The sequence below is a fragment of the Haliaeetus leucocephalus genome, unplaced genomic scaffold (genome assembly GCF_000737465.1).
Source record: "Haliaeetus leucocephalus isolate CR32 unplaced genomic scaffold, Haliaeetus_leucocephalus-4.0 Scaffold450, whole genome shotgun sequence".
NCBI lineage: Eukaryota > Metazoa > Chordata > Aves > Accipitriformes > Accipitridae > Haliaeetus > Haliaeetus leucocephalus.
In genome coordinates, this window is record NW_010972886.1 from 7,998,262 (window position 1) to 8,025,164 (window position 26,903).

At 43.7% G+C, this 26,903-nt stretch overlaps 3 long non-coding RNA genes across 3 annotated transcripts; all 3 read left to right on the top strand.

Annotated features, from left to right (window-relative positions):
- The first annotated feature begins 1,909 nt into the window (after window positions 1-1,909).
- Window positions 1,910-5,051, top strand: LOC104836262. Its single transcript, XR_774821.1, has 3 exons — window positions 1,910-2,000; window positions 4,585-4,771; window positions 4,864-5,051. It is a non-coding gene; the product is annotated as an uncharacterized LOC104836262 (long non-coding RNA).
- A 1,054-nt stretch (window positions 5,052-6,105) lies between these two features.
- LOC104836261 lies at window positions 6,106-10,433 on the top strand. Its single transcript, XR_774820.1, has 3 exons — window positions 6,106-6,236; window positions 8,060-8,253; window positions 10,357-10,433. It is a non-coding gene; the product is annotated as an uncharacterized LOC104836261 (long non-coding RNA).
- Window positions 10,434-14,008: 3,575 nt separating this feature from the next.
- On the top strand, window positions 14,009-23,202 carry LOC104836263. The gene is made up of 3 exons (XR_774822.1): window positions 14,009-15,497; window positions 22,073-22,218; window positions 22,921-23,202. It is a non-coding gene; the product is annotated as an uncharacterized LOC104836263 (long non-coding RNA).
- Window positions 23,203-26,903: the final 3,701 nt, after the last annotated feature.

A 26,903-nucleotide genomic window follows, 5' to 3' on the forward strand; every position in this document is an offset into this window, starting at 1 on the left:
GCTTTGCAAAATAATAGCCCTTCCTTGAGCAGTTTCCAATGCAACTTGCTCCAGAGCAAAGCGGGACTGGGCTGCTGTGAGCCTGATGATGTTGCAAGGAAAGTCCCAGCTGCTCCAAAGGCCATACAAGCCCTGCAAGAAAGACAGTGTGGTGTCACCAGTGGGGCCACAACTGCATGGCAGTGCATCAGAAAGGAGACAGGTAAGTGCAAGGTAGGGGGAAGAAGTTACCCTCAATGTAGCTCTTTTGCTTTCTTGCAGGAGAGGTGAGCAAAATAATTGCTCCGTCTTGCAGCTGCAGATGTGAGGCATGGAGGTTAAAGGCCAGATCTGAAACAGACTTAGGCCTACGCAAAACAAGATGCCCCAAGACAGGTTTCCTCACAGGGGCCAGAGCCAGCATGGCTGAACAGTTCTCCCAGAGGGACCTGCTTTGCTGCAGGAAGATGCTGCCCAGGACAGTAACAAATCTGTTACTAGAGCTAAGGTAACATTTTTCAGATTCCCCTGGATTCAAGGGTTTGTGACATCTGGTCACCTCCATCTTTTGTCTTTCTTTTTTTTTTCTCTTTTGAAATTCCCTCTTTTCTCAGGGGGAGCCCAACTTGCAGGTACCAGGAGGCTTTTCTCATGGTTAGGAGTAGGGCTGCAGGACCATGAGCTCTGACTCCACACCAAAAGGGAGAAGGAAGTAGAGCAAGAGGGAGGCAGGCTACTAGATGCTGTGAACCTGGGCTTTCCCCAGGGTTGTTCATGTATGTGATCACAGGTTTTTTCCAATGTGAAATGCATCAGCAGCCATGTTAGGTGACGGGGCAGGAGCAAGCATTGCCAATGCTACAAAGCTGCGCCCTGGAAAGAGCTGCCATGATCTGAAAGTGGAGTTTATTAACTCCAGATTTTCACAGTGTAGCTGGCACACCAACAATATGGTCCAAACACAAAGAGTCACTTGCAGATATAAATCAGGGGAAGGCATCTCCAAAGGCTCCTGCTAGCCTGAGTCATGCACAGCCACTGTGCCAAGTGCCAGCTGCTGAACGGCAGCAGGCCTGCAGCTGGGTCACAGGCACCAAGCCCGGGGGCAACACTGATTGCCTGATTAGCAAAACCACTAAGAATGGCAGCTGCTTCACTGACTACAGAGCACAGGTGTCTTAAACAGTGGGCTTGTCCCTTACTTATAGGCCAAGGGAGCTTGGGCTAGCTGGTCAGTTAATAGGGGAAAAGGAGAAGGTGAGTTATAGGTCTTGTGGTGGCTTAGCTGAGGAGAGGCCTTAGGGAATAGCTAAGGGATTTACCACTGGCAAAGGAATTAGGGCAATAGCTATCACTGTCCCAGCCAGCATAACCCTCTGCCTGTTTTGAGATGTTTAGAAATACCTTTACTGCCATTTTGTCTACAGGAGCAGATGGAAAGGTTACCTCCTACCGCTGCTTGATGCGGTCCCTCAGCTGGAAATAACTGTCCCTGGAGCTGAGCCAGTAGGGTGAAAATGTGTGTGCACCCTTTGTCTGCACTGGCACAGTATCAGCCTTCCTGCGGGGAAGGGTCGGAGTCTGAGCCTCCCCTCGTGTTGCTGCAGTGGGCTTGCACTCACCCTGCTGGCTAGGGGCTTAAAGCTTCTAGCTATGCTTGGAAGAGAACCCTTCATTTTGTACTATGTCCTTTAGAAAGGTTTAGGAGAGGGTTGGATACAGCAATAACAGCTGCCAGGGTGGGGAAAACAGTAAATAGGTTTGCAAGCAAGTCTCTTGCTGTGCTCCTCCTCTGTGATATGTCTTTCACCTTTTGACTCCACTGCAAATGCTGCTTGAGCTCATTAGCATGTGCCAGCTTTCTAGGAGGTAAATGTGTAATTGTGTCTTTTTTTTTTTTGAACGGGGAAAGGCCATATTTGGGGCCTGATGTTAGGTCAGAATTGGAACTGAAACTTTGAAAACAAAGCTTTTTCCCCCAGAAATGGTGCTGTAAGCTAGTTCCTCAGCCTTGTGCTCAGGTAAGGGCTCTAAGACTGTTGAGCACTGAAAAAATTTGCTTGCTGCTGCTAAATACAGTAGGACTCAGGTGAATGGTTTTTGCTGTTCAATTCTGTCCTGAACTTGCTACTTTTCATGTCCTTTTTAATAACTGATTATCTTGAACTTTCCCATTTTGCTTGGAGTATAAACTTTTCGTGGGGGCACTTGCCTGTTTGCCCCCACCCTGTAGATCGTGGTGTTAATCTTTGATTGGGACCTTGTTGGTATTTCTGCAGAGTAAATAGTGTTATCAAATATATTCAGAACTTAAAATTCAGGTGAGAGCAGCTTGTGTGGGTGCAGGGATGTGCATAGCAGAGAGAGGCAGAATAAAAGTTCAGTTATTTTTATTTTATTTTGTGTTGCGGGACAAATATTCCAAAAAATGAAGGCTTTTCCACATATTTTCTATAACCAGCCAAATAAAATATTATGTTTTAAAGCATTCAGGGTCAGAGAAATAACTCAGGCTCTGGGCTTAGCATTTTTTCTTCCTCACAATAGCTTCTGCTGAATGATAATTTTTAAAACTATGCATGTGGGGGGCCAGATCCTGACCTCCATTGCATCTGCTCTGCACTGCTGCAAAAAATGCAGAGCAGGCAGAAAGTTAGCTTAGCTGGATTGCTGGAGATTACCCTGACCCAGTTTGTCAGCTGTGGTGCAGGAGACTGGGCACTGTGACCAGAGTATGGGAAAAGGAAGAGAATTTGTTGTGATACCTATTTTGGGTACATGTTGGGTGGGGTGTATATCCCCCTGTTAGCACCTCAAGGGTGAAGCGGTCCCTAGCTACTCTCGCAACAGGGCTCTGGCACTTGGCAGCAGCCAGAGCTATAGCTTTGACTGTTTTTTCTGGATATACGTGTCATTGCCCTATGAGAAATGCATGTGTTACACGAAGCACAGCTTTTACAGCTTTCTCATGTGGGTGTTTCTTGATGCAAGCTTCAGAGAGTGTTTCGTTGCTAGATAGCAATCTAGAGCAAGCACAGCAGCTGGGGGTAATCCTGCTGCAGTCTTCCCGGTGATCGAGTCTGGGTACAACCACACACATTTCTGTCATGAAGCGATCTCCTGTAAATGTTTCCTGGAGCACGTTTTCCTTTCAGCAGCAAGCATGGGCATTTGCTGTATTGGAGGGCCACCCTGATGTCTAACTCAGTACTGGTTGCTACAAGCAGTGGAAACTTTTTCTGCATTTTAACAGAGAAAATCAAAGTGGAGTGGGCTGGAGCTATTCATAGAGCATGCTGTCTTTGAGTAACCCAGCCTTTTCCTTCAAAGACTCTGAATAGATTGGTTTATATGGCTTTTTTTCACTGTTTAAAATTGATATCTTGTTTTAACAATAATTCAGTCTTGGCTAGTTTATTTAAAAAAAAAAAGTCTGCATTGAGTTTACCCATGATTATCCACCTCTGGAATTCAAGTTTTGCCTATTCTCCATTTTCTCACAAATTGACAGTACTCTGAGCTTTCCTCAGAGGCATGGATTCTGAAACAGAGAATAAGGAGGAAATTTCAGTTTTCATTACAATGTAATATTGAAAAGCATAATCTTTTCTTTTGTAATGATGGAGAAAAGATTGAAAACGAGAGCTGAATGTACTCCACAGGCTGAGGAACCAGAAAATAATGAATAAAGAACCCCAAATTAATTGAGATTTTTTTTGTTTGCTTGGGTTTTTCTGTTTTTAAACTAGCAGTGGGATTTGAGAGGCCTCATTGGCACATTTATCCTTAGCAATGGGCAATGCTGTGATCCTACTGAATACTGCAGGACAGCTGCTCCAAATTGCTCTGCATTTTCCCTGATCATTAGTCCTTCAACCTGCCGAAGGTCCTTCCTTCTCTTTCTACCCTGATCCAGATTCTCTTTGATTTCATTTACTGAAGCCTGGAGAGCTCATCTGTGTAGGGAAGCTCCCTTTGAGTTTGCTTCTGTTACTTGTGTTTGTGTGACCCAGACGAGCCTGCAGCTTGCAGGATAGGTGCCTGATGACTGTGCCTTTCACAGGCATTTCCCATAAGATAGGTGTCCACCCTGTCTGCTCCTGGAGTGGATTGCTGCAGGACATGAATAGATTTCCTTGATGTGCTCATCCAAAACTGGGTGATAAATGGCCATGCTCGGTAAAATACCAGCCTCTTTTGAGGACTGCTGGTGGTGGTGAACCTCCTTGCCCTGCTGGCTGGACTTCCTGGCAGTTTGTGCTTGGTGCTGCTGCCTGATTGCCCACCTGACTCACTCCAAGGGAGCGAGCCTCAGGTTCCCCTTTGGCACTGGAGATCCTCAGGGCTGCAGGAGGCTGCCTGACCCCATGGCCAGAAGCAGCTATGGCCATAGGAGGCTAGTATGATTTCAGAGTGTTGGTGTCTGCAGGCTCCCTTTTCGGTATGTGTCCTGTTTTAACTTTATGACCTGGCAGTGCTGGCTCTCCTCGGCTTTTTGAGTAGCCAGCCCTGTGTGGTCCTGGTGTTTCCTGGTAGGCTTTCCAAGGTGGCAGCTGGGGAGAAGTGCTGTGGCTGAAATTACTTTCTTCCCTTGTCATCCTGCAGAGAGGGGCAGCCTGCCCTGAGGAGCACCCTATCTTGCCATGGGCTGAGCCTGTGACCTGCCTGCACATGTTGTGATACCTCTTCCCCTGGGGCTACTCTGCGTGCCAGGTGGCTGTGAACCACACTGCAGGTGCCAAGCATCTCTACAGGTGGAGAAAAATCCCAGGGAAGGAGGGTAAAAGCACAGGTACTTTCTTGCTGCACCTTAAGACCTTTTTGCCAGGACTTTGCTGTTTTGCTGCTAGTAAAGAGAATTGTATTTTTTCTGTCTCCTCCCAGATTTCTGCAAGAATGCATGCTGTTCCCTACCCATTTCATGCATCCTGCTGTGCAGCCCAATCAAAGCCCCACTTAGGAGGAACAGTGCTAATCCTGGATCTCTTGTTCCCATCAGCATGCATCAACCAGTCAGGCTGCTGATGATGTGGGGAGGCACAGCTCTACTTTCTTTGCTCCTGAGTACTTTCTGCTGCTGGCTTTGCTTGTCTACTTGCTGTTTATAGTAAGGACTCATTAGAGATGTAAACTCATTAATCACACCCAAGCCACACTTCCCTGGTTCCACTTATAGTGTCTTCCCTCTCTCTTCCTTTTCACAGCTCCCACCTTAGTCAGTACTCAGTTCTTGGCATCTGGGCTTTGTTTTTATTTAAGCTTGGAACTGATAAAGCATGAGAAAAGGGGAAAATTCAGAAAGGCAGACCAATATAATAAGCAAAGTGTATGTAGGGTACATTTAATATTAGACTACTTGGCCTAAAGTGTATGGGCAGAAGACTAGCAGCAAAGCTATTGCATTAATTGAAATAGAGACCATTTACCCTAAAAAGTTAAAAGGCACAGGACAGACAAACAGGAGCCCTTTCATCCTCTTGGGACTTCTTGTGTCCTGCCAGCAGCTGAGATTGCTTTCCTGCCCTTAGCACTGGTCAGTCCAGTGCTGATCCTTGGCCACCAGCCTGGCTGGGAGTCCCGTGGGCAGCCCACAAGAGGAGGGGAAGCCACATGAAATCTAAAAGTCTCTGCAGAGATATTTAGGTGCCTGAAGGTGCAGAGAGGCACTTAGTAGCCTTTCGGAAATTCCTCAGGAGGTTGGAGGGAGAGAGGAGGAAAATTCCCATCTTGGGGATTGAGTTTGAAGAGCCTGACCCACCTCGAGGCCTTGGAAAACCCCACCAGGCACCTCTCTTCATGTCTAGACTCTTAAATATCTTGGAAAATCTGCTCCAAAGTGGTTATTACTTCTTTTGAGCAGTTTTTGCCCGCCCAAGGCTGGGAACAGAGTCTCAGCAGAATCCCTTCTTGCTGTGTGAAGCTGCTGCCATACCACTACAGCGTGAGTGATGTACGGATCCCAGGGAAGACATTACTCCAGCAGCATGTTTCTAGCTGACATTGATTTGCAATAGGGCTGTCAACAGCAGCTGGAGACCCCTGATCCTGGAAAACAATGTGTCAGTTGCCTGGGTTGGTTTTAATTCTTTAATCCTTTGTCTGCAACCTAACATGTTGCAGCATTGCTTAGAGATGAGATGTGCCACTGCTGCTGCTTTACTCTTGCTGTTTTGGAGCATGGCGTCTGTCTGGCCAGGTCCAGGAAGAGCTGGGAAGATGGACTGGCTTGCAGTACTGTCTGAAAGCTGCACAGACCTGTAAGTCACTTGCATTTATATAATTTTGTCTGTCTCTTTCGACATCTGAATTTTAAACATCCGTTATAAGGCAATACTGCTTTTAGTGGCGAGCCAAATTTTTCTTCTAAAACACATGTTCCCTAAAGCCTTAGTACTTTATTTCCTTTGTTCTGATTTATTGCTGTTGTCTTACCACATGTGCTAGGCACAGAGGAGAAAAACTACCAAAACCAAAAGAAGAGCCTTCTCTACCCCCTTCCCAGACCCATACATCAGGATTAACACACTAAATCTATTATTTCAAGTGTTTCAACAATGAACTAACTTACCTCTAATTTCTTAGCTGCCTCCAAGTAGATATGCTGATGAAGAGTGAGTGTAGGTTAATAATGTGAAGATTATGGTAAACCCAATGAAAGCTACTGTGAGGAACTGAAAATTGAAAGACACTATATCTGGAGAATGATAGTGAGATTAAAAAATAAAAATTGTTGATTGCATTTTCTAAATAGGGATTTTGTGGATATCAATTTTTATGTGCCTTTTATCAATACCTAAAATGGCCTTATTTGTAAAAGGATGAACTTTCCTCCACAAAATAAAGGCCACTTTTTGATATCTCAGGGTAAGCATCAAGCAGCTGAGGCATGCAATTACTGGTCACTTGGAAAAAAAAAAAAAGAAATTGGCTGTTACTGTGAGGTTTGTAGAGCTCTTTGACATAGAAAAGTTCTGTCAAAGTTTGCTTTCTTGGAGACTATTCAGCCTACAATAGCAGAAAGCTAAATTATTTTCATTGATAGTTATACTAAAGTTAGTGCCATGTTTTCCCCCTCAAATGTGAAGTGATAGTGCAGAGGTTGAGCTGTGGCCATGAGTCAGATGGACCTCAGCAGAGAAAAACTGATTTGATGCTATAGGGTGTCTATGGCACCCACCTCCTGTACCCTCAGACGCACCTAGGAAATACCTGAGTCCATACTCATAGCTGGTTTTGTTTTAATTCTTCAAAAACTTACCTGTTCATAGTGGAGTTTGTAACTCATTGAACATGTATTGGATGTCTGGTGTCTTGGCCTTGTCCTTAGCAGGAGGAGGTCTCTCTCCATCACCTCTATGACTACGGTGGAAATCATGACAGACTTGCTACGTTATCTGTGAGGGTTTCCAAGATGTAGTTTGTGTAAAATCCCCACTGGCCACTCTCATGACTGTGCTTAGCTATGTGCACCAAGAGTAGAGCTGCTGGCTGGTTCAGGCAGTGCCCATGTGCCACGTCAAAGTGGCTGCTACCAGCATTGCACAGGATTTGGGGGTTTTGTGAGTTGCTGGTTGCCACTGAGTTCAAAGACATTAGGATGAAGCCTCTCTTTGTAGACAGACCATTTGTGTTCCCGGTGGCAGTGCTAGCAGGATGCTGGGATACACTTTCCTCTGATATCACCATAGGCTTTAGAAAAAGTAAAGTGGTGAAACACATTGTGTCCCAATGCTCTGTGAACATAAAGGTCAAATAAAGCTAAGCGATCATGAGGGAAGGGATGTCCTGGCAGAGGGGAACGCTCTTAATACTTGCCTTCTTAAGGCTTTCCTCCTTTCCGTAAACCAACTCGACAGCAGCTTGTGCTCTGCTGGGTATACTCACATCATTGTTTGAACTGATGTATCATGGGCTGCTTTTCTTTACTTGTGTTCTCCCTTTGAGGCAGGCTATTGATGTGAAGCTCGTTGTCATATTCAGGCCTGTTAACTGTGTTATTTAACAAAGCAGAGCATTCAAAAGCCTGCTCAGAGGCATGTTTGTCTTTTTCTTTTTTTTCTCCTTTTTAAATGGAAACCAGCTTTCCTAGCAAAATGTTTTACGGAATCTGCTCCCTTGAAACCAGTATGAGGCAACAGCAGTGATTGCAGCTAGTTGCAACATCTCATCTTGCTAGATGGAGGCACATCATGTTACAAGTGGTGCTTCTAGCAAAACCTCTGTGAAGGAAACCTACTGACACCTGTCTAGCTGGGGGTTGTTAACTCATCTGAGGTGAGCTAAAGACCCAATTTCACTTGGGTTTCTTTGAAGAACAAGCTGTACATACTCAAGCCAAGTTCAAGGAACTGAAGCTTCAGTAAACCTAGACCTGAATTTGAGAGAATTTGGGCCAATAAGTTGGTATTAGTGAAAACTAACTCAAACTTGGACCCCAAACCAGCAAAGTTTTCTGATTTTTAACATCTCTTGAGGATTCAGTTAAGCCAGGAAGTCAGAGGCGGTGATAAGACAGAAACTTGGTGCTGGTGCATAAGTCTTGCCTAAATCCTAAAGGCAAGATCAAATCCTGATATAAAATGGTCAGACCACTGCTTTGATGAAACTCAGAGCACAAATACTGTAAAATACATATCATTGAGCATCTTTATAACCGTAATAATCAAATAATTTTAGACTGTTTTCAGGTCCAACCAAACAATGCTTAAAGCAGTGTACTTGGTACCGAAGTCCAGTAAATTATTTGTATTAGTGTGGCTTGTGAGGTTCTTGGAAGCTTTCTCAAAGGGCAAACTCTGTTTGGGTTGGCGGGGCGGGGCGGGGGGGGGGGAGGAAAACCAGGCTTGCCTGGTTGAAAACTGCTTGTGAGAAGATCTTTTTCAGAAAGACTTAAGAGTATTGGGCCCTTTTTTTGTTTTCTTAGGAAACAGAAAATTAATTTCAGCTCTGCAGTTAACTTGATTTAAGTGACTTGCTTTCTATGATCACTTTTGGGTTCCGGAATGCTACAGAAATTATCTGAGGGCATTTTCAACACTTCAAAATTAAAATCAAATTGTTGAAATTGTGCCAGCATTTAAATGAAAATTATTTTCTTTAAACAAACACTTGAGGACTTTCAATATTTTTTTAATCACAAGAGCATTCTTAACCCAAGCACCTTTTCTTTGTGGTTTTTCAAGTATCCAGTCTGCACTGCTAAAACCAGATGTGTCTTAGGATGTAATCAAATTCAAGATCTTTTTAGCCAAAAACTAGATGAGCAGGGAGTGCTAGTTTTTCACACAGCACAAAGACATAAGTGGGTGTTACTGCAAATACGATCTCTGCCTCTGTGCCCATAGAAGTGTCTGGGCAGCAATACCAGTACAGACTTCTGCTGCATGGAGAGGCGTCAGGCGTGGGGCTGGGCATCTGGGGCCTGTGCAACTCATGGCAGTGAGCAGGGAATAACGGAGGCAGGAGCTGGCTGTAAAATTTGCTGCTGTGCAGATGCTCTGATATTCAGCTTTCCACACAGTGGAGAGGAGAGACCACAGAAGCTGCTGCAGATTAATGAGGGAGGATTAGCACAGCCCTTACATCTTGGGGGCGGGGGGTGGGGTGGGTGGTAAGTTTATACATGGCTCAGGAGATGTTGCATGTAGCCAGAGAGTGAGTCTGGGTACCAGGAGCAGCACCTAGTCTGGAGCTCTGAAGCACTGGAGCTTCTACATGGAGCTCTTCAAACGCTCAGGATGTGGGTGGCTCTTGCTCTTTTCCCATGCAATGGGGTGTAGCTGGCTCTGAGGTGTTTCATGGACTCTAAAGCTTCTCAGGCACAGGTTGGTCTTGAGCTGCAAATCAAAACAGCCAGAAGCTGCCCTGTATCCTGTTGTAGACACCTGGAAATCCAGGGACTAGCATTTCTGTCCAAGTCCACCTAGGCCAGCATCTCATCCCTGACAAAGGCCAGCAGCAGCCACCTAGAAGAAGAGTTTGAGAACAGGACACGTGTGTGACAAGATCATTCCCTCATGCTCTCAGCTAGCTCTGGGATTTTTAGAAGCAAAGGATTTCCATGGGGCTCTGTGACCCTGTTCTCTAAAGAAAACCCCAGGCCAAGTTCCACATCTAGGCTCTGAGTGCCAACCCTGCTGCCTAAGGGCTAAGGTTTCTAGCAGTGACATGTGAAAGCTTGTCCCTCAGTGCAGTGGCTCCTCTTGGAGAATGATTGCTGTCCCTTGGTGAGCTTTCAGCCCTGCTAGAATAAGGCCTTGCTTTAGCCCCAGGCAGGTGTTTGGTTACAATTACTGGGTGGTAGTTGGCTGTGGGAATGGGAAATTAAGTTGATGTCTATAAAAGCAGTGGTTAAGGGTTTTTGTTGTCATTTCATAGGTTGAGTTGGGAGAAGAAGGAAGACACCTTCAGGTCAAGGAAGCTAGCCTGGCGGATGCCAGCTGAGGATGTGGTCCATTATTATTGCCTCTTTGATAGCCCAGGAGGACTGAACGGGTGTTTCTCCTTTGCAGACCAGAAGTAGGACTGCTTGAGGAATATGTACCCTCTGGACAGGACCCTGTCCTGTCTGTGTGTATTAAATGAAGGAGCCTGAAAACAGTTCCCTTCAGCAACACAAATTACTTGCTGTTATCAACTAACTGCAGACCTTGTGTGTTGGCCAAAAAAAAAAAAAAGTCCTTCCTAATCACCCCAGTGACACATGTTTCTCAATCAGCTGCAGGTGAGGGAGCTAATACTGTATGTGTGCTTTCAGAAATAGTGTGGAGCAGACAGCATCCCCTGTGGGAACCGGGATAATTTTTTATCTTTTGGGTGCTATTGGTTACACTTGCTTTGTCAACAAATGCTTTTAACAAGTGCTGTCATTCCTTTGCTGTGGAGGATGTGTAAGTACAAGTGACCATGTAGCACATGTGATCCCAAGACTTTGATGTGTTTCTCCAATATATTGGATTTTCTGGTATTCACTTTGAGATTAACCACATTACAGAAGCCTGCCTGCAAGATATATTTCCTATAAAAATTGTTCTGATATCCCTAACTTTACTAGCCTTTTCCTGCAGCAATAAGTAAACTCTTTAAAGAGCTAGTTGCAAGGGAAACGTTAAAAGTCTTAAGAGACTTCTCCTGATGTGTAACCTTAAAAGTTACAACACTGTGATCTAGAGAAGCTACAAACAAAAAAGAGCTGCATAAAACCTTTTTAGCCCTACGGACATGGCAGTTCTTCAGACCACAACTCCAGAATACTCTTCTCCAATACATATTGCCACTTATTGTGAAGGTAATGCTGTTACCCTCAGCTGGCTTCTGCTTAACTATTCAGGCCTGGCTGGGGCTGGAACTGCAGAGATGTGAGTGGAGATAGAATCTCCCAGAGGCTTATGTTGGCCAGGAAAATGCTGGCTTGGAAAAGGATGTGGAGCATGTCCAAATAAGAAGAGTCTGGAAGGAGTTTGTGATGGTCTGTTATTTCATTATTAGCTAGGAGATGTGAAATTTCCTTTTCCAGATGAACACATTTAATGTTTTGCATAAGACAGCAATTGCTTCTTGTAAGACTTAGCATTTTGCTAATTTGATGAGTTAGTCTTACAAATTAAGTGCATCAGTCACTGGAAAGGCCTTTTTCAAGTTCCACAAGCATGTTTTATACCTCTTGATAAAGTCAGTAGCATGCTGGACTTTCACAAGCAGAAAGACCTCCAAAAGTATGCAAGTTATTTCTGGCACGTTGTATTCTCAACATGTCAAGGAAACATGGATTATTTTTACACAAAGAGGCAAATCAAAATGGTTCCTTAGCAAGCTCCCATGAACATTAGAAAACCAAAAGAAGAACCATTGCTTCTGAATTAAGTTTCTTAGATGGATCATGTTGTCACAGGTTCAGAAGTTCATTTGCACCAGTTTGGACCTCCGATGAATGATGGAAGGAGTGAAGGATAAAACAGAAGGAAAAAACAAAGACCAGGAATTAATTTGGGTATTTGATCTTTGAGTGGACTTTTTTTTCCCTTACTGTGAATTTATCATCAAATGTAGAGCATGACAAACTGCAGACACTTTTGGAAGTTCTTTTTAATAGCTGTTAATTGAAAGGTGATGTGTAGGTGTTGAGAGGAAAAGGATCTCTCGAGCTGAACAGGCCTGTGTGGAAAGCACGTGCCAACAACTTGCTGAAAAGCACAAAGCAGTACAGCAGCAAGATTACTGGAGTGTCCTAAACTCTCTTGACAGGGCAGCACACAAATTAGGCTATACACTTTGCAAATATTGGAGTCTGTTTTGAAACTCCCTATTAAGGATTACAAGTGCTGACTGCAGTTTCTAGGCAAAGGCAATTAGATATCACAGCTATGGCCTCAGCTCAGTGTTTTATGTCTGAGCTCGTATTACTGTGTAGGGTTCTTATGCATTAGATTACCTCAGCCAAAACCAAGTTATGACACCCACCAAAGCTGAGTCCTGTGATTAAGGTTAAAAAAAAGTACAGCCTTGTCTCAGCATTTTTTTCCATTTCAGTGTAGAAAAGTATTTTCCCACACAGTGAAGGGGCTTTTTAACAGAAAAGAGGTGTAAAGCATGCATAAACATTGATACTTAACATGCATCTTCATCCATAGTTGCTTCTCTGGATAGTGTTTTTACTGGTTCAATACCCATGTCCAAATTCAGGAATAGCACTTGTTGCTTGGGCATGGTGGAGACACAGCCACCTATGTCAAGGTTCATTTTGACCCAGCTAGTGTCATTAATGCTTACACAGATGAATGTCAATAATTATCAATAATTACGCCTTTACTCAGTGTGAGGGTAGTTCTTTTGCAAATACTTTATCCCAGGAAAAATGAAAGGGAAGAGGGCATTTTTGTGCAGTCAAAACCTCCAGCAACAGAATGCTCTTCCAGGTATGTTGATGGCTAGTGCAACACAGAGACAGGGCTGCTGTGTGATGTACATTGTATCTACATGAAATGAAAGTTCATGCTGCCTTCTCTTTTTTTCCTTTTTTTAAACCTTGCACTTAAAATTTGCCCTCTCTTCTCTGACAAGCCTCAAGAAGAAGCTTTGAATGTGGTGCCAGCACAACAGCAGACAGAGTGAGAAACTGAGACAAGTACCTCTGATACAATTAACAGGTGATACTGTTATTTCCTATTTTTCATCTGAATCTCTACTCCTGAGAATTTGAGCTAAATCCTAAGTTTTCTTTTTTTTTTCTTTTTTTTTTTTTAAACAGAACATCCAGCAAGTTAAACCTCAGCATCACGAGGAGGTCCCAAGATGGGGTTTGCTCCAGCTTTCCTGCTGAGCAACCATTTACGAACTGCTGCTAAAAAATGTCAGAGAAGATGGTAGTTGCAGTGCTGTCACATGGGCTGATACAGCACAGAACCTGCTTAGCATTCTTGAAGGGAAATTATCCAGTGCTGCAACTCACAATTTATAATTGGTTGCATATTAATGTCCAAAAAAGGCAACAAAATCTACTGGGTGTTTAGAAAAAAAAGTAAGTAGGAGTATTACAAGCTGAGCAGTGAAAATCTGGAAGACTCTTTGGCTAGAGCAGACCTGTGTGCAGTGCTCTTTCTCCCTTAATTACAAGCAATTTTAAATCATCTCCTTCCTTCAAAGAAGGATTTTGTTCAGTGTTTGTGTTAATTTTAATCTCACTAACATGATACTCTCTTGGAACCTCTCCCTCATGTCGTAACAGCAAGACATGCTGCCTCTTTTGTCCCTGCTGTTTGGGAAATGCACAGCTACTGCTGCTTGTCACTGCAGCCCTGGGGTTGTTACTATCAATATATCTCCCTTTAAAGGAAAAGAAAACAGAACAAAACCCAACAGCAGCATTTTTTTCCCCAGAGTTCACTTTTATTTGTAGTATTTAAGCTAGACTGTGCAAGTGCTTCATGAAAATCAGGGGTTTAAAATGTATAGTGCTGTATTGTAGTGGGAAGCATGTTATTCAGCATGCTAATTATTTCTTAGTCACTGTATTTATGAAATGTCTTGTAATAACTACCTCACCACAACGCAAAGTAAATAGTGCAAAATCAGGCGTTTTATGATTTTGACATTTTAGTGTATAAGTGTATTCCTGAGTCTCTCGGGGGAGCTACTGGGAATTAGATAATGTTTTTATGACTCTAAAAAATGACATCAAATTTCATAATCTCTAAGACTCCATATATATAGTCCATGTTGTGCATTTTATTACAGCCTCAGTGGCTTATATGGCAAGTGTCAGCTGTAAAGAGAAAATGCACAAAGGCTGGTTTGTGGAATAGGGGGGTACAACATGGTAAAACCTTACAGTGCACACATCAAAGCCCTTGGGACAAACTGTAATTGCACACGTGGGCCATGCTGGGACACCAGAATTCACCCTAAGCTTTTTCTGTTTCAGGATCAATTACAAAGCCCTCGCTGAAGGAGGCTTTCTGGCCAGTGCTTGTTACTAGAGGATAAGTTTGGGTTTTTGTCAATTCCTGTGTGAATGACCCATTAAATCCAGAGTAACTGGGAGGCCTTGAGTGTCTATGAGTGACAAACCAGGAGTGAGTACAGAGGGGAAGAAGAACGGGTTGCTGCTCCAAGTGGGCTTCTGAGTAGTCCCACGTGGTCTCTGAGAACAATGGGTGGATGCTTACCAGAATATGTGATTTCATAAATTATTGTGCATAAAACCAGGCCTTTTGTGCTCCTTTGCAAGCTTGCTTGGTGTTAGAAAAGTCGTGGGTCATGTGCTTGAATGCTGGGACAAGTCTCTTGGCATAGTTACCAGCACCTTTCTAGAAAAGGGCAAGTGGTGATGAAACAGCCACAGGTTCAGAAAACCTCAAATTGTCACTGAAATTAAGAGCAAGCCATGGTCTCTCTTGGGTGACAGTAGGTATCCAGCAGTCAGGCATCTCACTGCATGATCTGGACGATAGGGTTAGTCTGTCCATTTCTGATGTGGAGCTGGTGTTAGCAGCCTCTGGAGACTTGGCAGTGTGTCAGAGCTGCCAGCCCACTCACACATGTACATGAGTACAGGATGGGGCCCTGAAACTGTGGTGGATCTGGCTGGGTCCTGCTTAATCTGAATTTACAGCTGTTGGCAGACTCAGGTGACACATCCTCTCCTTAGTGTTTTACCTGTTGGCATTAAAAAATTACAAGGAGTGTGATCTACCATACGTTTTGCTGAAAGTGGTGAGATGATTCACTCTTTCCATATTAGGATATAATTTTCTTCATTTCAGAAACAGACTCATAGTCTTCAAGCTATTTAACCATAAATCTGGTTTAATTTTTCTGTGAGCTTTTATGCTTGTTATCAGTCTCAAGGTCTTGCAGAATGGTGATTTTCCTGAACTAAAGCTCCATGGAAAGTGAAATTTTGTTAATGAAGCAAAAGTGAAATAATGATTTTTACCATTCCAGGTGCATGGCTACTCTGACTTCCTTTTCCTTTCATGTTCCAAGTGCAACAAATGTACCAACAGCTGGTACTGAGAGAGGTAGGAGGCTTTCATGCATCTTTAAGACTCCATATTGTATGTATTTTCTGACCTTTCTATAAATAAAAACAGATATTAAGAATGCCTCTGGCTGTTATATCCAAGAATAAGTGTTTGAGATACATGAGAGATGCTCAGGGAATTGGTAAGTCTTCAGGAGAAAAAAAATGTCCTGGGATCAATTTCCTGATTCAGTAGTGAAGTCCTCATATTATATAAAATGTAATGTGATTGTCCATGGCTCTAATAAAATCTTGATTTTTCCACCAGGCTTTCATCTATAAAAATCAAATTTATCCAGCATTAGTCTGCATTTCGAAAGGGATAGGGGTTTTTTTGAAATAGATATGATAGTAATCCTTTATGATACATTAATATAGGAGAACAATAATCTGTTGCATTTTCTTCACACAGAAACAATCAGCTGGGAGATGTGCCTAATAATTGTCTTTGTCCTTTATTGTCACAGGCCATTAGCTAATGAATTTAAGCTGTACTTGGCTCTTGCTCCAATAAGAAAACTACATTAGAGATCTTGTAGCCTTGGCATTATATAAAACTTTTCAGTGGGTTTTATTTTAGTCTCACTGAGGTGATGCTGCCATAGACTGAGGAATGCATCATGATTTTTGTGGTAAGCAATGAGGACGACATTGCCTGATGTAGTGGGTCAAGCAAGCTGAAGTGCATCTACAATTATTAAAGCTGCCAGATGCCAGACCCTCTTTGTTTGGTTCCTTATAATTTAGCCAAACTTTTCAGGCCTACTTTTGTGACTGTTTCAGGTTCATCTTTTGGGTGGGAAGATCTGCTAAACTTGGTTCAGCTATTCTAAGATTCATGCTGGGGAAAATAAGTAGTTTGGGCAATGCTTTAAATAAGCAATAGGAGCACGTAACTGTAAGTTGAGCAGTTTTACCACCTTTTCAGTTTGCCCTCTCAACTAGAAGGCTGGCAAAAGAAAATCCTGTGATGGAAGAAGAGCTCTTCACTGTCCTGAGAAAATCCACTCACATTCTGACTATTTGTAGGAAAAGATCGTATGCAAATGCATGGCAGCATTTGTTTAGCAATTGTTCCTCCCCCAACAAAATTATTTTAGCCTACTGCAAAGGGAACTGCATTAGAAGTTACAAAACCTAGAGTACAAGTCTTCTTTCCTATTGACAGTTTGTAGCATATCTTGGTCCATCACAAAGTGCCTCAGTATTTTAATCCTACTTTTAAAGGTGGGTAAGCATTGTTATCCTCTTGCTGCAGAGAGAACTAAGAGGCTGCATAAGCTAACCTTTGGCAGAGCTGGGAATAGATGCCACTTTGAGACCTTTAATCAAGCTGCTTCTCTAAATGTGTCATTAGTGTGCTTGGCTGGGACCCTACTGCTCCTCCCACAGATCAGAAGGACACGACATGGGACGCCTCTTCCTGCAGCTCCGTTTTCCCTCAGCTGTCCTAGGCCAGCTCTTAGGAGCTGTTGCTGCTGCATTGGGCACCCACATCTGCAGGCCACCAGGCATTGCAGAGCAGAGCTTCTGAGCCGCAGCACAGAGAAGCAGCAGGATTGCTCTGCGGGGTGCCAGCTGCTCCAGACTCAAAAGAGGCACTCCTGCTGCCGAGCCATACTGGACTACACCAGTCCCCCAGCTATGCTGTCCTTTTCTCCATCTGTGTCACAGCTGGGAAATGACACACCATTCCTACTGCTTCATGGGTTTTGCCTACTCCCAGGAAAGACACAATCCACAAGTTCAGTTGGGCTGCTGCCACCTTTGGGCTACCAGAATGGTGTGCAGAACAGCAGGAGCCAGAGACAAAATCCATACCACTGTCATTTGTGTTGGGCATCTTACTGGTATCAGAAAAAGGACCTGGAATTTCTAGGCATTACTTTGTATCTGAGCTTTAAGCTCATGGCTGTCTTAGATTTGGCAGAAGAATGGATGGTGACTATGTGATACACACCTGCTACCTGCAGAGACTCTCAGGAGAGCAGTTGTGATATAATTCTGCATCTGTTCAGGGATTATTGCTTCTGCATGAGCTGCAACACCACAACATTTGAGGAATGGCTGTGGCAAAACAGTGGTCAAGTTTTGTTGTGTCATGTAGAGAGAGATGGCGCCAGACATCCAGCAGCACAAGCTATTTCACCTGCAAAGTGGTGTGAGAAATTAGTTGAGACTGCCAGTCCTGTTAAGAGGCAATATTTGCTCCCTTACCTCTTTTCATCTCCATAACCCGAACCTGAGGTTTCCATGGCCTGCGGACCCCCATTTGGTTGTACTGTCTGCCTACTTGGGCAAAAGTTTAATAGGTAGTAAAGGAAACGTTCTGAATGCTATATCCAAAAATGTGATGCTTCAGTGTAAAATGAGCATTGCTTGCAGCAGAATAAGTGGCTAGAAAACTTTGGCACTCTGAGGTGTGCAGAGGGCAGGTGCCAGATAGCAGCGATCACCCATTTTTCTAAACCGGCAACACTTACAGCCCTACTGACAGAGGTTGATTCACACGAGAAGAAAATTCAATATGCATGAAAGGACTCTTGTTATTCTTCAGTGGAGAGCATAAATAAAGACTGTCAGACAAACTAATCTCTCTCTGATAGTTTTCTTTTCAACATCATTGAACTGTCATTTCTCCTGGGCTTTGCCAAAATGTTTGATGTATCTGTTGTTTCCCCAAACAGGCAGATTTTGCTAGCTTGGATGATACAGGCATTTTTGCCAGGAACAGAGAGGCTGAGATGCCTTCACCAGCATTCTGCTGTTGCTGTGTAGATCCTTTGCTGAGCTCCAGACCTCTGGTTAGAGATGAAAGGAAGGTATCTTGGTGACTGATAAAGTTGAATCTCTGAGTGTAGCCATGGAATTGTTCCCTGCACTTGCCCTGGGCTGGAAGCACATTTGCTGGTGCTTGGGGATTCTGCTTTTTCTGGAGCTAAACCCATTTATGCCCCCAGATCTTTAATTTCAAAACTAGTGATTCAAGATGGCCCTAGGCACCACTGTGTCACCTAGCTACAGTTAGAAAGTATCCCAAACTAGAGATTTCGGGTTTTTTGATTGTCCTTCTACAGAGCTGGCAAAGCATCCACTCCCAAGCACGTGTGAAGAGTCAGTAAGATTCCTAAAACTATTCAGAGAAAAAAAAATCTGAATGTACCCTTCCCAAGACTGTGGATGAAAGATACCTACATTGAGCAGCCTCCTCCTTCAGCTGGGGACTCTGCCACAGGGATACATGATCAGTAAGGCTGCATGTCCTCCACAAGCTCTTGCAGAGGAATTTAGCAAAAATAGGATTCTGAAGTGGGGCATACTGGAGGAGCCCAAACACCGCCATCATCTAGCAAAATGAGTCCTACATGCCATCTGTAGTGAGCTCTAACATTTTATTTTTCTGATTGTGCTTCAACCATACACTTCCTAAGTTATCCTGGATATCAACACCACTGGAGAACTTAGGTTATTACCTTAGGTGTTTAATGTACCTTTTTTTCCCCTTGGAAAAAGTGTTTCTGGGGTCCTCAGGGCAGCCAGTGATTCTGTACGGATCTGGAAGGGGCTGAAGAATGGTGGTCCCATTCTGTAGCTTGGGGTGGTTGGCCCTCTGTGTAAGTGAAAGCACCACATGAATTAGTCAACGTGCAGTTTTTTTTTCCTAGTGCAGGGCTGCCAACAGAATATAGTAGGCAGAGTTTTAGGCTGTAAGGAATGCTCCCCAAATTTTGTTTATAATTTGTTAGAAGTGTTTAATGATTTATCGCCAGATGGATTTCAGCCTACGCTCCTGCCAGAGCATACGCACCAGAATGCTCTTTGCCATCATACTAGGACCACCTGCAAGAGGTACCTTTTCTGTATGGTGTGATGCATATTCTTTGGAGGACCTAGTAAGCAAACTTGTAGTGCTTTATATAGATGAAGTTGAACACAGTGTTGCTGCATGCAGAATTTGGGAAGCTAACAGTCCCCATGTTTTCTGACAGTGTGACTTTAATATATACAGTTTTAAAAGTGTACAGGGAGATTAGTGATAACTTAAGGTAATACACTCAGTTAAAAATAACTTGCAACACCATTTAAATCCATGTGGGTTAATCTGGACATATCGAAGAGCAGTCTCTGAGTCTGGAATTACCTAACTTGGCTGTGATTATTTTGTTTCATTTCCAGATTATCTAGAGATATTTATCTAAATGGGTGGCTGCTGAGATTTTAAAAGTTGCAGCAGGAAACTTTGCAGTCTGTTTTACAACACAATTAATTGCTTGTCCTTTCAAAACTGATTCTTTCCACACCATCTCACACCTGCCCCAACACCACAACCAAAGTCTGCAAACACCTGTCCACTTGCATACATGAATAGGTCCATGGGGCTCATTTTCATTAGCTATAACTTTGCTAACTATAAATCTTCTGCAGGATGAAGGCCACACCGCATATACATATTCCTGCTCTGTGCTTTGAGATCCTTTTCATCAAGCACTAATGTCCTCTTGTATGTATGATGTTTGGGATTCTGGTTGTACAAGTTGTTAAATACAAATTTCTTCTTGGTCTGGTAGGAGCACCAGTTTGCATAATAGATTGTCTTATCACATCTGCAAGGTAATTGCTTTTAGACAGGCTTCCAAGAAGGCCTCAGATTTGATCTATGATGGTCTGTGCATTGCTAATGTCTGTACTCCAAGGAAGTGTACCTCTGTTACTGATGTACTGCGTGGATGACTGATGGTGTAGCTCCAAAGTTAACTAGGCGTTCTCTTTAAAGGCAACATATTATATTTGGGGAAAGAGGAATTTCCTGCATAATCTTTAGAGACAGCTGTATTACATTTTATGATTTCTCTGGCATTTATGCAGAGTTACAGAAATACAGTTAAGGCTTTAAATTTTTCCAGTTCAGTATTCTGATTGCATGTCCAGCTGCTCATTTTCTAATAAACAGGATCTCAGTAGAAAAAAATGTATGGGCTGTACACCCTTCACTCCTTGACCTTCCCACCTTTGAATCAGCAGTTTCCTTAGATGCCTCCATGAAGCATCTACAGCTGGTTAATCAGAGATTTGACATATCCAGCATCATGTAGAATGGGTGTGTGTATGGGAGCTAGGAAGCAAGTCTTCCTCTGAACTTGCTCCATCTTTTATTTTCTTAGAAAAGGGTCTTTCTGTTCTTAATCTTTGTCTGTAGAGAAAGAGTCCTGCTTTCGTACTTGTGCTGCCACACAAGTGGCATCTGAGATGCTTTTTCCAAGTCCTAGCCATAGGTTGCTCCCTGTCTTTATCTTGTCTAAAGTTTTGCCCTTTCACTTTCAGCTGTCTCCACAGAGTGTTGGTGGTAGTCTGCTAACAAGCAATTAGGTTATGAAAAAAGTATATATCAAAAAAGAAGGCCATGTTCAAAGTTGAAAAGAATGTAGAAAAGAAGAAAAAAAAAATATTACAATGAGAAAAAGTGAACAGTTCCAGAGAATCAAGGTCATTGTTTACAAAGGCCATCTTAAATTAAATTAACAGCTGTGTTATTTGGTAAGAAAACATAGAATCATAGAATCATTTAGGTTGGAAAAGACCTTAAGATCATCAAGTCCAACTATAAACCTAACACTGCCAAGTTCACCACTAAACCATGTCCTTAAGCACCACATCCACACGTCTTTTGAATCCCTCCAGGGATGGTGACTCAACCACTTCCCTGGGCAGCCTGTTCCAATGCTTGACAACCCTTTCGGTGAAGACATTTTTTCTAACATTCAATCTAAACCTCCCATGGAGCAACTTGAGGCCATTTCCTCTCATCCTATCTCCAGCCACCTGACAGAAGAGACCAGCACCCACCTCACTACAACCCCCTTTCAGGTAGTTGTAGAGAGCAATAAGGTCTCCCCTCAGCCTCCTTTTCTCCAGACTAAACAGCCCCAGTTCCCTCAGCCACTCCTCATAAGACTTGTGCTCCAGGCCCCTCACCAACTTGGTTGCCCTTCTCCAGACACGCTCCAGCCCCTCAATGTGTTTCCTGTAGTGAGGGGCCCAAAACCGAACACAGTACTCGAGGTGCGGCCTCACCATTGCCGAGTACAGGGGAACAATCACTTCCCGAGTCCTGCTGGCCACACTATGTGCTGTTTATTTTAAAAAGAGAGGGACAAAAGCATTCTTTACCTCATTAGTGCTGCAGGATGTCCTTACACAAGCATAATTATACTTTGCAAAAAGGCTAGGAAGACCACACAGGAAGGGTATTGAAGACCTGGAAAAGGTACAGGAGACACAAAGCATGATAAAAGATCGAAAGTTATTATTTATGGACAAAGTACAGGCTGCTTTTTTTTTCTTTTTTTTTAAGAGAAACTGGAGACACTAAGAGATGTACATAATTCTCAAGGATATTAAAAGGTTAATGACAAAACTCATTCAGACCATTGCAAGCTGACTAGCAGGAGAGTTCACAATAAACTTGGAAAAAGCAGTGCTAAACCAGAGGTTTATGATACAGAATAGGGAAACGCTGTCTGTAGCATGTGGGTCCCCACCATCAATACCCCATCTTTTGTCTCGCCTCCACAGGCTGAACTGCATTGCGGCTTCTGTGTTTCAGGAATGTGACTCCTGTCCTTGACCTCGTCTGCAGATAAATACAACATGCCCCTTACTGCTGAGTGGTTTGGGAAGAATTTCAGCCAGACAAGAGAGCGGAGATAGAGGAAAGACAGGTGAGGATGTTTTTCATCTGCTCCTTTTGAACCAGTGTGTTTGACTTTGCCTACAAGACTTTGGGCAGCAGGGTTAAGTGGGGCAGGGCAAGGGAGTACATAGTGCCTCTGGGGTGGCATAATGAAGCTGGTCACAGGAGAGCAAAGGGGCTGTGACAGGAGGTTGCCACCCATGGAACGGGCCTTTTGGGTACCCCTTCTGGCACAGAGCCTGGAGGGGAAGCACTCGCTGCCTGGCTGAAGCACAGCGGGGTCTCACCACGCACAAGTGCGGGCTCCAGCCACAGCAGGAGAATGGGAGAATAAAGAATCCATAAAAAAAGAGGTGCTGGTGAGTTAACCCAGCCCCCGTCTCTGCAGATTACCCTTGGCAGCAGAGCTCATGTGAGCTTGCCTTCTGGGGGGTTCAGGCTTGGGATTAGGAGGTTTAATAGGATGGGTGCCTGTACACAGGTCAGTGCCTTGGGCTGGGACCTGGCCTGGGCTAGGAATGCCGCACAGGTAAGCTGGTCAGTAGCTAAGTACCAGGCTGGCCTGTCTGCCTCAGCCCATGCCAGAGCGTTAACAAAACACAAGCCCACCAGAGCACATCCTAAAATCTACTTCCTTTGCTGGTAAGGCAAGAACAAATTGTGGTGTTTTTATGCCTAGTGCCTTAAGCGCAGCTGGGAGTATTGCTGAAATTATATGCTTTCATTACAGGCTATGACAGTAACTGGGCTATCTAATTCTGCAATGTGGAAATCGCCTTTTCTCAGCTGCCAGTCTCAAAGTCAAGCTTTCATTGTGCAAATAAAATGGGGTATTCCACCCTCCTCCCCACCCTCAATTGTCACCAATATCTAGCAGACGGAATATTCAAAATGTTTTTCCCTCCAATACAGAATGGCTGGTGGGAGTCATCAGGTCATGTGAAAAGACAGCTGAGTGCAATTTTTTCAGCAAGAAACAAAAGAAGAAGGGAGGATTTAAAAAATGATTTTGTTGCTGCATACATTTTTATGATTTGTTATGTGTGTGTGTGTATATATATATATTTTAATTACTGTTGGGATGTGAAGAAACAAAGAAAAAGAACAGACAAGCATGCTGCCATAGAACTTGGTGAGTATTACTTGTTACAGAACTGAATTTTATGGTGTCACACATCAGTTAAGTGACATGTATTGGGGACCAGGAGGATGGTACTTTATGCAAATTCCCTGAGGTCAGTGCAAATTCTCCACTACCTTCATTAACATGGGATGAAACTTTTGATGGGACCTAAAACCAAGAAAGTTTAAAATGTAGCAGGTGAGGGTAGCCTCATGTGCATAGCCCCTTGCCTCAGAAAGCTGAATGCTCTTGCACATTTGACATAATCCAATTAGTTGATTTCCTCAGTGACATTTCTGTAGGCTCATATACAGAAGGACAGGGAAACTGAGATTTATAACGATAGCTATTTCTAGCAAAGGTCATTTCTTTATTGGTGAACAACCTGTCCTTAGTCATGCTGATGATGAGGCGTTGAAGGATAAGGGAGAGGCTGTATAGCTTTAAAGCTTATCAGCGAATAACATAAATAGAGCATAGATCATCTTTCTACTTGGACCAGGAGGCTTGCAATCTACCACCATCAGGCCAAAGCCAGGGAGCAGGAGTCAAAATCCAGAAAAAAAAAATAAAAAATTGGGATTTCTGTCACGATTGTGAGGGAGCCTGGATATTTCAGTGTCACCATAGTTGGGGGAAAAGGGGAGCCACAGAGCACAAGCATATATTTTTGGATAGTAAGGGTGTCCTTGGTGGAACCAACTGCTTACAAAGAACCGGGTCTGGCTGCTCTGGGGACTCCCTGGTTGGCCGTGCCAACTTCCCAATTTGAGCAGCTCTCAGCATCCCGCTCCATGCCATTTCCAGAACAACACAGATAAGGGCATGCTCAAATATACACAAATACACTTCCTCAGCTGTCCTTCCTTAGGCAAGTAAGGCAGCAGTTTTGACAGGACTATGGTTTAAATAGATTGTATCATACATATTGTGCATCGTTAAAGAATAAAACAGCATCTGCCTATTCATCACGACTATTTTTCCTGCTTGCAGAAGAAAAGGTCTTTGACACTGTACATAAAACGATACATCATTTTTTTCATAATCACGAGGACCCTTCTGGGATTCATGTGAGAGTGGTTCATTCAGCTATTGACCTTCAAAGTGAGTATTGGGTACTTTGGTGTAACTAGCTTTGCTTGTTTTCACCATCAAGCTCATAATATTGCATTAAGTAAAAACGTGACTGTTTCCCTAGATTTTGGCTCAGATCCTGAATTATGCTCTATAGCTGAGCTATGGTTTCTGCTGGGTCACTGGCACAAATCAGGCTTATGGTTGGCAGGACTGGTCAAGAGATCTTTTCAATATGGCAATGAAGTCAACACAGGGGTTCCTCACTGATCCATCAGAGTGCTCTGACCAGGGCAAGGGGTATGGGGTTCTTCATCCATGCCCTTGCTAATCCCTTTTTGCCAATTATTGATTCCTTTGGGGTCTGAGCTGCCAACAGAAGTCACAAGGGCTTTTGAGGTGGTCTGGTCTAGGACTCAGTCCAGTAACCTGAGAATGCTGCGGTGGCCTCTAGCTTCCAATCTGCAGCTGAAGAGCTTGCCCTTCTTTCCAGAGTAATTGCTCACACCCTTAGAAATCTAAAGCTTTCCCCAAAATTGCAAGAGCTGAGGACTGCTACTATTAAAAACTGTAAAAATAAATAGATAATCTGTAGGATAATTGCCTATGTTATGATTCTCCCCACACAACAAGGGAAAAAGCAACCTTATGCTGTGTACGTCTTAGGCCTGGTGTAACTTGAATCCGAAAGCTATGAAGGAAATGGAAAATGTTAATAAATAATGATGTTTGAAACACAAGTCACTGAACAAACCACCAGACCTTCTGTGTTTATTCCACAGGACAGAAAATGTCTATCTCGGTTTGAGGAAAATAAAATCTTAGCTAAAGATATGTCCTAGGAATTAGCCAGGATGCTGCATGGTATTCAGAAGATAAATCAGAGAAGCTTGCAGATGATTAACTCTTGGTAATGTATAAAGAATAAAGACAACTTTTGAAATAAAATCACTACAACTGACTACTTGACATTTCCCTGGTATGAGGAAGCAAGGATCTCCTCAGGGCCACTGGAATTTTAAATTACCTTGTTTGATCCACTTTACAGCTGCCAGATTTCCGTCTGGTATTTTCCAAGTTAGAACCAAGCAGATGTGTGCTCCAGACTGTGTGTTCTCAGTCTGATGCGTTCTGGAAATCCTGGCCTCATTTCCCAAATCCTAAGCAGGTGATCTGCACTTAAAAAACCAGTAATGTCTCCCTCAAGTGTGTTGGAATTACTCTGTGCGTGCAGACCAGCTGCAAAACTGGAACAGAAATCTTAGACAAATGTGCAAAATCTTCAAATTGTAGCTTCAAAAATATTCAGGGAAAAAAAGAGCATTTCTAAGAAAATCTGTACAAATAGTACAACTGTCTTTCACATTCCAGTGTAACACTTTTACGAAGGAAAATCACTGCCTCTTCCAGGACAGCTCCAAATAGGTAGGAAATGCATGCCCTCTGGCAGCTCGGATAAGTAAATCTGTCTTGAGAGAAGGCAAAGGAATGAAGATTAGCACATTATAAGCAAAGGGCTGACCTTTCTAATAGCCCAAATATTCACCCTCTCCAAAGTAACTTAGTCGAGCTTAGGCCTGTGGCCTTCCACACAGTCATTCTTTCTCTCCTTTCACTCCAACCACTGAATGCTGGCAGCCTCTCTGATATGCCGGCACAGAAAGAGGCAGCTTAGGGAAGAGGAGGAAAAGACTGGAACAAGGAGCTTCCCAGTCCATGGATCAGGCTTGGACTCCATTTGGTTTGTCATGGGAAAGAACATAGAGGAGGACTGCAAAGCCCTGAGGCTTCAATTTCACAGCTGCTCTCAGACCTCCACTGCATTATCTTTCTTATTTCCCTGTGCTTCCACTCGATAGCTGGCTTAGTTTCTTACCTGGTTTCGGATTAGCTCCCACAGCATCTCACACAACCATGTCATCCTGACTCTGGAATCCCACTTGTTGCAAACATCGCTTTGGGATCTAACACTTAACACAACCTTACGGGTGTAAGGAGGCAAGCGGGCAAAAAGCTGTGTGGCATTTTCTCTCTGAACCAGAATAAAGCACCATTTCATTTTAGATCAATACTGGAATCAAGGGCTCACACCTGGCTCCTGACACCCCCTTAAGGGCGCTGTGCTGTAGAAGTGTTCAGCCAGCGGGGTTACTGGAAATTCCCAGCCCACCTCCCACAGGGATCGCCCCCCTCATTGCCCCCTTCTCCCCCACCGATACTTTTACACAGAACTCCGCAGAACATCCAAACCCAGATGTTTGGGTGAAGCTCACAGAGGACGTCATCAAGCTAAATCAGCAAAGAAATATCGCCCTGCCTGCGTTACTGAATTTCGTATTTCATCTCCACCAACTTCCCATCCCCACAAGAACTCCGGAGCACCTCCAGGACCAGGGCCTGTGCTGCAGGATTTGGGTCGGGCTCGGCGCTGGACCGACACCTCCTCAGGGCCGGGCCCGGCGCCGTTACTGTCCCTCGCGGTGGTCTTCCCTTCCCTCCCCTCCCCTCCCGCCGCC